Here is a 12,893-nt window from a genome sequence, read left to right on the forward strand (position 1 = left end):
GTAGGAAAGGTATGTGCCTCCTTGGGAGCCAGGGAATGAAAGCAGTACCCTCAACTCATCCTTGTACTCAAAAATAGGATGAAGAAACCAAGGTCTGTTGCTTTGCTTAAACCCCAGCAGTAAACAAGGAGTGGGAAAGATTGATGTAATGGATTTTATGTGCCTCAGTCTATTTTTGGTGGCACTTTTCTTGAGCCAGAGATGGCTCCAGCCCAGCAGAAGCAGGCAGGAGGGGAGCTACCCGCTGGGGCATGCTGCCACGTGAGCGCACAGCCCCAGCACCGTGCCAGGGCAGCCTGCGGGGTCTCTGGTCGGTACCGAGCGGTACATTTCCACCGATACTTGGGAGCAAAAGCAGAGGCAAAGACCCGCAAGAGGCAGCTCAGGCATGACCTGATAAGCCCAGCTGGATCTGTGCTGTCACTGAAGCTGTCCTAGATTTGGGAACATCCAGTTTCGGATACAAAGTCCTCCAACCTTGCAACGAAGCCCAGCGGCGTGCCAGGCTGTGTTAGCATGAGAGCAGCCAGCAGGCCGAGGGATGGGAGTCTGCCCTGACACTACCAGTGGGTACAAGGCGTTAAACTGAATTAACACGGCAGCCCTTAGTGCTGCTGGTGAATCAAGAAAGCAGTGCTGGTGAAGCTGCCATGTCTCCTGAATCGTTAAGCAAAATCACACTGGAAATACAACACTGAACGTACATTCTCAGAGCCATTATTGAGATCTGCAGAGTAGTCTGCTGATAAATCAGCCCTTTGCCCAGCCAAACTTCTACCTGTCTGCAAGGTTGTTTCTCCAGCTACAAAATGTCCTGTGTGTACATCAAAACGGGCAGGAGATATCCAGTTTATAAGATTGATTAATAATATAAGCTTACATTATTCTCTTAATAACCTACACAATCAGTCTTGGTTTTTAAGTTAAGCACCCTGCCTCTCCTCAGCCCTCAGCTGCTGCTGAAATATTAATTTAGAACACCTTGCCCTGCTGCTGTGAATTATCTTCCCTTGGATTTTTACAAACACTTTGAAGAAAAATTAAACCTTTAGCGTCCTCTTCCCTCTGCACTAACCAGTTTAGGCTTATTAACTCTTGACTAAAATCAGCTTAATGAAAACTTAATAGCCTTTCACAACAAATACACTGCTAAAGGACCTTCCCTTTTGCCCGCCAGTGTTTGATGGCAGCCCCTGTGCAGTGGTCTCTCGGGCCGTCACGTGCAGTGCCCCCGCAAGCTGGGCTCACCCAGCCGTTTCACATCATTTTAGTTTTCCCAACCCACTTGGTGCCCGGCTTTTCCTTCCCAAAATTAAGTATGTGTGGAACAAGAGCGCAGGCAAAACTTTTCTCTTAGTCTCATTTCCCACGCAAAGCTGTGTTGCAGAGCCTGTTGCATTTTGCCCCCAAAGCAGCCCTGTGATGCTCATGTCGGAGAGCCTCAGGGTGCAGCTGGGGTCCTCCACTGCTGGCTGAAAATACAGCCTGAGGGATCAGTGCTCTTTTCTATTTATATGACTAACAGTGACTCAAAAATGGCAAAACAGCCTTTATTTGTTGTCCCTTAGACAACAGCTCAAAACCTGACTTTTAGGGTGACAGGCAAACGCAGAGGGAAGGGTGTCTCTGGGGCCCTGGCTTCTGCACAACTATTTTCACTGTTGAGTTTGCACCTTGCTGTTAGATTTCTTCCAGACTTTCCTACCTGGCCTGGTGTTTGCTTATGCCTTTTGTTGGCTGCCTGACAGCTCCCGGCACAGGCAGCCGGACTTGCTGCCGTATCAACGTGTCACGCAGTTTCCTCTCCAGCACAGCTGTTTATCTTGTATTTTTCTGTTCTGTCTTCATAGACTTCGAGTCAAGAGAGGAGGAGCTCTGGCTTCAGGGTACCCACACTGCTTGCACGGACAATGAGCAGGGGAGTAACCAGAGCAAGGAGAGGGGGATGTTTTTGCACAGGAAAGGTAATTGCTCCCTCTTTCTCCCTACAGCAGCTAAGGGCTGGAGAAAGGAGATGCCCGGGCTGGTTATCCAGGCACAGGTAGGGGCTGGGAAAGGCACAGGGGACGGGGTACATGTGCAAACATGAAGCTGAGCAACCTTGGTGCAGGCTGCCGGCCCCACAGGGAGTGCTCGCCAGGTGGGCACCTGCGCTGTAACCCCAGGTAGCTCAGCACATGTTGGCTGTGCTGATTTTAGGGGAGGACACCTGACATTGGGCATGGACAAGCATAAAATTAACAGGTTCCTCCTTCCCTTGCAAAGCTGGAGTAAATAGGGTGGCTTAGAGGAGGTCAGGGGCTGGATGGGAGCCCATCGCATGCAAATGACGGCACCTGGTGCTCCTGTGTCTGAGCCCGTCCCACACACCACCAACACAGAATGTGCCGTGGGCTGTAATTACATGGGGTCTTAATTAACTTCCTAAATTAAGGCCTCAGTTACTTGCTAGCACACGCCAAGACTTGTGTGCCCTGTGTGTTAAACCCGCCTAATGCTGTCGGCCTGGTTTCATTCAGGCCTGTGGAGATCCTAGTGATAAAGTACTTGAACGTCTTGGTTAGATTCAGTGAGTTATGTAAATCCCTCCCAAAAATCTCAGTGCTCTTTCATCCCTGAAGCTGCTGCTCTGCTCCTAAAAAAAGGCAGCAGTTGAACGTGGGGGCTCTTGGCCTAGAAATTGCTTGGGAACAGTGGCAATAAATGTTTTCTCATGCTCTTGTTTTTGCGGTTGCTGCTTTTGAGAAGTCCTTTTTGGGGGTGAAATTTCCCATGCCAAGTCTTAGCCTGGAAGGGAGATTTCTGGGAAAGGTTGGGCTGAATTTTTTCCTATAGTTTTGGGATTAAGAATGGAATACCTCTTTGAGAAAAATCCTTTTTCACGCAGCAATAGAAACCATTGGTGAAGACCGAAGCTGAACATCTGGAAAGTTCCCAAGCCAAACCACAAGCCTAGGTGTGAGAGCACATATGTTTTTTGTTAATAAACCTGGCCAGCAGCAGCTTTTTCAACTGCTGAATATTAGGAACAAACCTTATCACATCAGTGAAACCAGCTTAAAGAATCGTCAGGGCTAAAACTACAATTAAATGGGATTTTTCTTAATTTCCCTCTTGTGGTTCTGAAGCTTTAAGATCCCATTTTCTCACCCGTTCTAGGTTGGTTTTTTTTTTGAGGGGCATTCTATTTTTTTCAAACTTCAGTATTTAGAAACACTGGGGGAAGAAGATTTCTGCTTCCTATTTTTCTCTAACTCTTGAAATCCTCGTGTGAACCAGAGAATTTCTGGAACTCAATCTTTAAGGAAAAAAAAAGACCGCCCCCCAGACACTACCAAACATGTAATCAGTGTCACAAGAGGGGTCAATGGGGTTGATACACTTAGGACCACTTGTGAGGCAGAGTAATCATCGAGGCCAAAAATGCAACCAAGGCCTATGGACATAGATGGGCCTGGCAAAACCTCTGCCCTCCAGCCCAAACTGGTCTGTGGGAGGTGTTGGAGAAATGAAAACTCTGCTGTGCTCTGGTCTGGTCACCCTCCGTCAGCCCTTGCCTTCGCCAGTGATCCTGCAGGTAGCAGGGGCCCACAGATCTCTGGGGCTGCAGATGTGGGGCGAGCGGGGGCAGGAGGGCACCTGCTGCAGCGGGATGGCCGGGACCCCCTGTGGTGCTGCAGCCCCTCTGGGCCGCTCTGAGGTCCCACGATGAGCCCTGCTGTGGTGTTATCTTGGTCATAGAGGCTTGGGCGCCAGGCAGCCCCTGGCCACCCCTGGGCCCTCTGCTCCCTGACTCGTGTGCAGAATGTCAAATGCTGACCAAAGCCGATCATCTCGAGCCTATAACTGGCGATCCGAGAGAGACCCTTTGAGCTCTCCGGGACCGCAGCGGGCTGTGTGACCCTCTGTCTCCCCCTGGGCTGGGACGCCTCTGAAGGATCATCTGCTGATGATTTTGCGAGGACTCAAAGCCCTGATTTCACGAGGGTCACTGGCCGTGCGCTGGTGAATGCCGGCACGTAAAAATGAGTAATTTATGAAAGTCACAAAAAGAGAAATTTTATTCACAAGTTAATCTTGGGGGGGGGGAGGGGGTGTGCAATTTGACTATACGTATATATATAGATTATCCCTATTCACATAGATCATTGACGAAGTCTGAGACTAAGTTTGGACCCAGCCACACCTAGACTTCTCTCTGAAAGAAGTTTAGGAAGCAAGGGGGTCTGTTCTGAACCTCATGACTCAGCGGGAGGGTCCTCCTTATCCCCCGCATCCACAAGCCCTCACAATCATTCTAACCCAAGTATACGTCAGCTTTTCTTTGTGCATTTCTTCCATGTACGTAATAGCATGAACCTTGCCATTCTTGAATCTTTAACTCTCTATGTTGACTGTAAAAACTTCCATCAAATTGCTGTTTTAAATCAGCTGATGCTGTTAAGAATTATATAACCTAATACTGTGATCTATCTCGAAAATATCAATAAATCTCAAATTGCTAACCAAAGCTGTGTATCAAAGCATATTCCCAACAATTTGGTGTAGTTGGCAGGATTCACAAGGTTGTATTTGTGACAATTTGGTGCAGCGGGCCATAGCCACCAATCTGTATTTGCGACACCCCCCTTCGCTGGAGAACCGGGGCTTTGACTTTAAGCACGTGTGTCCCTGCGGCCATTTGGGTGTCCGTCGCTCCCGGGAGAAACGCAGCTTTGGTGGTCTGGAAACACGTAAAATTAGGGAGCTTTGAAACAAGCAGGGAGGCAAAACATATAATGGAAACAATTCCTTTTTCTATAAAAAAAAAAAGAAAAAAGAGAAGATGATGCTTACAGACCAAATGGGCGAGAGAAAAAGTACAGAAAAGGAAAGTAAGAGAAAGGGAGAAAGAGAATGAATGAGGAAAGAGAGAGAGAAAGGAAAAATAAATATAAAAGTACATGCTATAGGAGAAGGTAAAGCTAGAGAGCAAGAGGGGTGAGAGAGAGGGAGAGAGCGCGCGCACCAAAAAGTAAAGGGAAAAAGAAAAAGGACAGGCAAGGCAGGACTGCGTGTATCAGGGGAAAGGTGTTCTGCAAATGACACGAACAACATCTTAGCTGTTGTGCAAATCAGGACTTTCAGGCCATTACTTCGATGGAACAAAACCTTCCTCAAAATTATTTTGTGGAAAATGCCTCTCCAGCTCAAGTCTCTGCCAACAGCCCTGAAGAGAGCATTTCCCCATTTCCCCTGCGTTTCAGGGCCGGAGGGTGCTGAGGGAAGGTGTGTGTCCCCCGGAGAGCATCACCCTGCGCCCCAGCAGGAGGGCAGCTGGGCACGGGTGCAGGGGGGGCATCCACCCACTGCCCCGGAGGAGCAAATACCACCTCTCTGCGAAATGTTCCTTAGCTCCGTGTTCCCCTCTCTGGTCAGCTTTGAACTACAATCAGGAGGGGAAACACCCAAGGGGGGGATGCAGCAATGATAAAATCAGGGCCAGGTCTGTTTGTACCATCCAAGGCAAAGCCTTGTTGAGCCTGTTGCTCAACGAAAGTCTGTATTAAAAAAAATAAACAAAACCTTTGGATAAATACACACATGCCCTTTTTCCTTACACAGGATGTCCCTAGGCCTTCAGGTGCAGCTTGTTTTACATCTCATGTACTAATTCCTTAGGACAGTCACAGACACCACGTAACTCAGCTACTGCTGCACCGATACCCTGATTTCTGAAAATTTGGCTATAACAGCGTGGAAGCCAGGACTTGGGCTTGGACCAGGATGGTCACGCAGGGAGGAGATGAAGAGAGAGTGGCAGATGGTTTACCCAAAGCTGCCTCCAGACTGGTTTGGGCATTGCCGTAGCTGTGAGCAAAGGCTGTAGCAGAGTCAAGAATGGCTTGCCAGGATTTAAAAGTAGAAAAAATGGCCTTAGCGCACAACAAGGAGATGATTGACTTTAATGTTAGCAAAAAGACTCGTAACTGCACTAAAATATGGTGCCACGGTGGCATGTACCATCTCTGGACTCATTAATATGCCCTGATGATTTCTGGAGAAAGTAATGGCGGTAAAGCCAAACTCCCACAGGGCCAAAGGCCTTCGGGAGAGGGGGTCCAGCCTCGCACACCAGAAGTACACCCCAGCACGCCAGAGCATCGAGCTGAACTGCAGCGGCATTTCCTGGAATAAAGAGCCATCCCTGAACTGCTCCCCCGTCCTGCAAAGCGCACCGGGAGGGCTCAGCGGCAGGAGCACCGGGCTTGCTCTCAGCTGCCCTGCGCCCCGTCACCCAGGCGTCGACACAGGCAGGCATTATCTGGGGTTTGGGTGACTCAGCTGCAGCGTCCTGACCTTCTCAGACCAAACACCACCTTTCCAGGGTTCACTTCTTTGGTTATTCAACCACACACCCATTGGCAGAATTTCTGAACTATAGAAATAATACAACGCAGCCACCCTACATGGTTTTGCTCCAATTTAGTCTTTATTTCAAAAATAAAAATAAAAATAAAATCCACGTCTTCATCACCTGTACTCATGACTTCCCGGGGGAGCTCATACCAAAACTTGGCATGAAACTTATTCACTGTGTTTACTTGGCACGGAAAAATTTTGTTAGAAACCTTAAAAACATAATAATGCATAGAATCTTATATAAATAATATTAATTTCACCTAACTATAATAATTATTATCATTCTATTAAGATTATTAATACCCTTACATTACTAGAGCATCAGCCCAAAAGTATATCAAGAGAGAGATTAGAAAAAAATAATCAAGAAGCAAAGCACATCTCTCATCATCATTCTTTGATTACCTAAAATAACCACAGCAAATCTGTTTTTGTAGGTCGGGTTTTCTCTGAAGTACATCAGCTGTTCAGCCTCAGAGAAACTATTTTGTATTAGCATAAAATGCTTTTGTAATGCAGTATTTGGGTCGGTTTCTTACACCGAGGGCCAGAAGCACATAAATCTGTCTGCTCAGAAGCTGATGCTCAAGCACATGTTTTCCATCCTGGTCTTCAGAGGCCACTTTAAAGATTAATTCTTTTTCCTTACACGACCTTTGCTCGCATATTCCAAATACCCTGTGTTAAAAAAACAAAACTAAAAAACCCAAAATACTTCGAAGCCACCATATTTGGATACAGCGTTTCCTGCTTATTCCTGGCATGAGCGTGTCTGTTTGGCCGTGTGTTCATAAAATACCTGTTAACCTATTCATTGTCTCTTCAACGTCTCCAATGGAAAAGCAGAGACAGCACTAAATGAAATAGAAAGCTACAAATCCCAGTGCACAAACCCACACTTGAAATAGCTAAAAGGCTTGTTGGATTGATGTGGTTTGCAGAGAAAATGCCACAGCTGGGTACTGAGTAAACTGTCCTCCCTGCGTATTGGGTTAGAGTCACCTAAACAGCTGCTGCCCTAAGTTTGCCCTAGCTGGGCTGATTCGCACTGAAAGGTACAGAGGCGTGTGGATTAAGTCAATTTTGGCAGCTCAGAGGTGGGAATAGTGATGAGCAGAGCTGGAGGAGGAACTTGCAATGCTCCTCCGCTGCTTTCCAGAGATGTGAAGGAGCTGCCTGGAGAGGAAGGGCACTCCTCCAGCACAGGCAGCAAGAAGCAGCCTTGTCAGCTAAATGGCCACAAATTCTTGCTAGTTACAAAATAAGGTCATGATTTAAGATTACTGCAGGGGCTGAGGCAGAAGGCACTTTGTATTTTGCATGTCCAAATTCAATCACTTATTTCTCCAGGTGCTCTTGGATCATGTTCTTGGATCAGTGTAGTAGCACTCTGAGCTGGCGAAGTGACAGCTTATACTCCGCGTGAAGAAATCGGGCATCGCTCACTACCACATTGATTATGGTGGAAAAAAGCTTGTGCATCCTGGATTATGGACACACGTGACCTAAAGCAATACTTTACCTGCTTGATCTCAGATCACAAACAACCAGAGTGGCAATCAGAGAAGTCGGGGTCAGAGCAGACCTGTGTGTCCTTAAGGGTTCCTACCCTGCACAGTCGCATCAACCTACTTATTTTGTAATCAGATCTTAGTTAAGAAGGCTTTGATGGTGTTTAGCAGCTAAACAAATATTGACAGCTGTATCTGGAGGTGGTTTCCTACCTTCCGGAAACCTGACGTCTTGTTTGCTCCAGAGCCGTGAATAAGCAGGGGATGGAAGAACAGTGTGTCTCCCTTCTCCATGACAACGTGAACCCTGGGACCCTTCTCATCATAATCCAGCAGCCCATGAAAAAATTTGATTGGTGGACTCTAGAAACCAAGGAAGAGTCAAAATAATTCAGTAAAATTAGAACACCGCCAGTTTCTCAGTGTAGAAGAAGAGATGCAAAGGCAGTTACTAATTTTCTTTCCTGAAGATACTACATTCAATATACATGATGAAGAGTCTGCATGTTCGCCTACAAGCCTTGCTAATCAGTTATAAAGACTCATTTATAAAGAACTAGAATGGCCCACTCTGCTTTCTGGATCATCTTTGCACATCTCACAGGTAGCTCAGCTTCCCCAGTTGCACCTCATACGCACGTATGATAGGACTTCTCTGCTCACTTTCTTTCTTGACTTGCAAACCTCTGTGAGAAATCCCCATCTCACAACTAAAATGGTCTTCATCTGCTTTCTAAAGTTGAATTCAAATAACTAAGAATTTCTCTCCACTGGAGACAACAGAGAAGAGCACAAAGGAGCCCCACAAGTGTTGCCTGATGCCACCTCTGGGGTTCAAGACCAGCCTCCCGGTCCAAGCACAACCGTCACCAACACTGGGCCAGGTCAGGAAGCATCCTTGCTTAGGAGAAAAGTATTGCTTGAATTAAATTCTGGCCAATCGTTTATCATCCAGTTTTCCTCTAGAGGAAAATAAGCATGCCTGCCTGGCAGGAACAAATTCAGAGAAGGAGAAAGTGTCTTCAGACTTGGTGAGAACGGAGAAAAACGGTTGATCATTGTGAACAAAGACCAAGTTGTAACAGCCAGCTTCCCAGACACAGACTGTGTAGAGCGTACCTGCCAGCCAAAATGCAGGCCCCTCATGCGTGCCCTTCCCAAGGCCCCCATGTGGCTCTACCTCCCACTTTGGATAGTCGTGAGGCTCCAGGGGCTGCTTGTGCGTCCCTGGCTGCACAACCAGGCAGCCGTTGTCCTGGTCGGCCCTCTCCATGGCGGTCCAGGAGCACACGATGCGGTCCGCAGGCCGGAAGGGGAAATAGTGCAAGTCCTGATGCATGGGGTGGCGAGAACTCAGGTCACCTGAAACATGGGGAATGCAGGTCATTGCACTGAAAAGACTCTTCATGCACTTTAGATATGATACAGAATTGTCCTTGGGAACATCAGGTCACGTATGGTGGTAATGTGTCCAAGAGAAGCTGCTCCAAAGCTGCTCCAAAGCTGCAGGTGAAGCACTGTCTCTAAGAAGGCTCCTTGTTGGCACTTAGTTCCAAGGCCAAATTAGTTTAAACCTCACTCTATGGCACAGTGAGACCCCAAACATGGTTCTTGGGTCCATAGCTGCTCTGCAAAGTTGTTGGGAATGGCATGAACAAACTGAGTGTTTTAATAACTCAACATACTCTGTGCCTGCGCAGAAGCGCAACACATCAGAACTCAAAACAGCTCAGTCTCAGCCCTGCGGAACTGCAAAAGCTTATGGAGAGTCAAATCAACTTTGAAAAAACTGTAGTGTAATTAATTAAACTTCCTTTTCCCCCTCATTTCTCTTGTATGAAGTAAGACTTTGATCTGCAGCACTGCAAGCCAAAGCCAGGATTCACAATCCTTCCGCTGGCACCTATTCACTTGTCTTCATATCAAAGCACTGAGCGTGCAACCACTGTCAGCAAGGTCAGGAGTCAGACTCAATTTGACATGTCTGAACTATTAGTCTGGAAAATAGCATATAAACTCTAAGCAAGGGATCTTCTCTGCCTTTACTGTCTTTTACCAAGCTCAAGGAAGCACTTATTTTCAACACATGGGAAATGACAAGCCAAAAGAAAAGTGTCTTAAACAGCGGGGCTTCGTGCAAGTGCTGACGGCTGAATAAGCAGCTCGGTGTCTGATTCTTGCATCCTCCTTTTTGAAACCTGAATGATGCTTTTTTTTAAAAAAAAAAAAAAGTAGTTGAGGGACAATTAACATGGTACAAAGACCTAAACTGCCAAAACGTATTAAATTAGTTGGAAAGACTGTTTTAGATGTAACACGTGGTTAGATATAGCAGCATTTCAATTTAGGAGGCACGCACGTACCTCCCAGTGTGTGAACCCAAACATCTACAGGAAACTGAATGATAGGAAGTGTCTCCCATCAAGCCAGGACTAAACTAAAACACAGCGTTAACAAAATAACTTCATATATATTCAGAATTGTTTTTAATTCAATTCAAGAAGCTATTCTTAAAGGTTAAGTGCAGCTTCAGTTAAATGCAAGGCAACCCAGGCATACGTAACAACTTCCGCATTTCCCTCTCCCTGGAGCTCTGCTTACCAGGATCTGGAAGTTTATTTATCAGCATCATCTGCGTGGCCATTATATTTGGCCCTGTGAAGCATCCAACGCATTTTAGGATCTACAGCGGAAAAAACAATAGAAAAAAAGATGGTTTATGCTACAGTAATATATTGTAAGTAAACCAAAGATAGGCAGATCCGTGCCGCAAACGAACCTGATTGAGTTGTTCATGAGGGTGGACCTATTATCAGCGGTTTTATCCAAAATAAAAAAGAAGCACAAACGAACCACCTCTAGATGCTGCCATAGGAGCAACGCGGACCAGCGCTTTCTCTGCTGCAGTATATGCCAAGGCATTGCCAGAGATGGGTGACTGCCAGGGCAACAGCTCAAGAGCTCTGCAAAATCTCATACGTCCACCTCTGATTCTCCAACACAACCTGACTTTCGCAGTGCAACAGGATCCAGGGCAAGCCAATACAGCATGTTCTCATTTCGGGGTCAGCTTTCCTTCAGTCTCTTCTGACTCCAGCAAAGGTGGAGGCCACAGGCTGAACTTGGTCCTTCTTTTGGCAGGGCCTTTCCTTATTTTCACATGAGCTTTTCACAGGTTAATAACAACAACAACAACAACAAAATACCCTTTCTCTTGGAAATAGCTTGATACTTTGGGATTGCAAAAATCACTGAGGGATGGCCAGTGTGTTTGGGAACAGCACTCGGGTTCCTGCACTTATTCTTCATGGGGCTGCAGCACGCTGGGCAGGTTTTCTCCTGGAAAAAAATACGTTTGGGGCAGCAGGTGATTTGGTTACTTATTGCTTTTCCTCTCCTCCTCCCCATCCTGCTGCCGTGGTGGCGATTCAAAGGAGGAGGAGGAGGAGTTTGGACCTGAAGGCGGGTAAGACCTCGCAGCTCTCCTGCAGCCGCAGCTCCCTCTGCAGTCACCTGCCTGACATGCTCAAATCAGCTGCACCGTACTGCCAGGAAACCAAACCCTAAGAAATACACGGTTGTTGCGGTTTTGTTTTTTCTCCAAAAAGCCCAGTTTTGGAGACTGAGGTGAATTTCTGGTGCTGAATTTCCACTGGTGGGGCATGTGCTTTGGAAACCTGTGACTGCAGGATCTCTGCTGGCTGGGGTGGGTGGGAATAGGAACAAGAAAGCACTTACCAGGTAGATCACTCGCACAGGAGGTCACATTTACATGAACTGACGAAGCATCCTTTAGACTCCAGCCCTTACTCAAATATCCTGTGAGGAAGTGCTGTAGATCCTTACTCCCCCAGGGACGTGGTCCTGCACCCATGAGCGTGTAGCTTTGCTGAGGAGCCAAGAAGCCTTGCTGGACCTGGCTCTGCCCAGGGTCATTTCATGGGGCAAGGGTCAGACTCCTTGGCATTGCGAGGATGCAGCTGAGCTGGCCCTGCACACAGTCGAGGGGAGCTTGCCTGAGCTTAGTCCTCCCCAGGCCCTGGACTATCCTTGACCTGTTGTTGTAGGAAGGAGTGAGGACATGAGTCTCTCATCAGGTGGGAAAACTGCTGAGTTTAGATGATCTTTGAGGTCTTTGATGGATTTGTTCTTCTGAAAGAGGTAATTTAAGCATAAATCCATAGGCAGAGATGCTAAAATTTTTAAAAACAAAGCCAAAGTTCGTTCTTTCCTTCCCTCTCCTAGCTGTAAGTAAGAGAAATTCACAGTCTGGAAATTCTGGGAATCTGATGGACACCTGTAGCTCTTCTCTGTGGTCACACCTCCCTCTGCAGTCAACTCAGCTACACCAATAACGCCAGACAGTGAAGTCTCTCCACAAATGCCTTGTCCTGAACCGGACGGATACTCTTACGCCGTCACAAAAATCCCAAGGCGAGCACCAGCTAGGCTGCGCGCCAGAGCTCAGCAAAGTCAACAGAGGAGCCTCCAACTCACTGGAAGTCATTCTCGTGGGCCCATGCAGCAAGCAAAGACCAGGCTGAGAGGTCCAAGTCTGGAGAGGCATAATGGCACGTCTCCTTAAGAGTGGGATCAGTGCCAGGGTTATATAGAGGGCATGGGAAGAGATGCAGGATCCAGGATACTCAAAATTACCCACTGAGCAGGGCTGGGGTCTGTCCTAAAGTCTCCCCCTCGTCAGACTTCTTGCTGTTGTGGTCAACAAGAGGATATGTCTGTCTCCAGGTGGGAACCACAGCCCGGAGACCTCACCACACCACCAAGGGTTTAGGACCAACACAGTAACTGTGCTCAAACCTTGCCTCATTTAAAAGGCATACAAACAACAAAGAAAACCCATAGATGCTGCAGGAAGAGGAGGAAGCACAAATCTCTCCTCTGCATTATGCTGTCATGTATGAAATGACTGCAACGGCTTCGACCTGCAGCCGCTTATCTAGGCAGTACACCGCTGAGCCC

Source organism: Phalacrocorax carbo, chromosome 1 (assembly GCF_963921805.1).
Source record: "Phalacrocorax carbo chromosome 1, bPhaCar2.1, whole genome shotgun sequence".
NCBI lineage: Eukaryota > Metazoa > Chordata > Aves > Suliformes > Phalacrocoracidae > Phalacrocorax > Phalacrocorax carbo.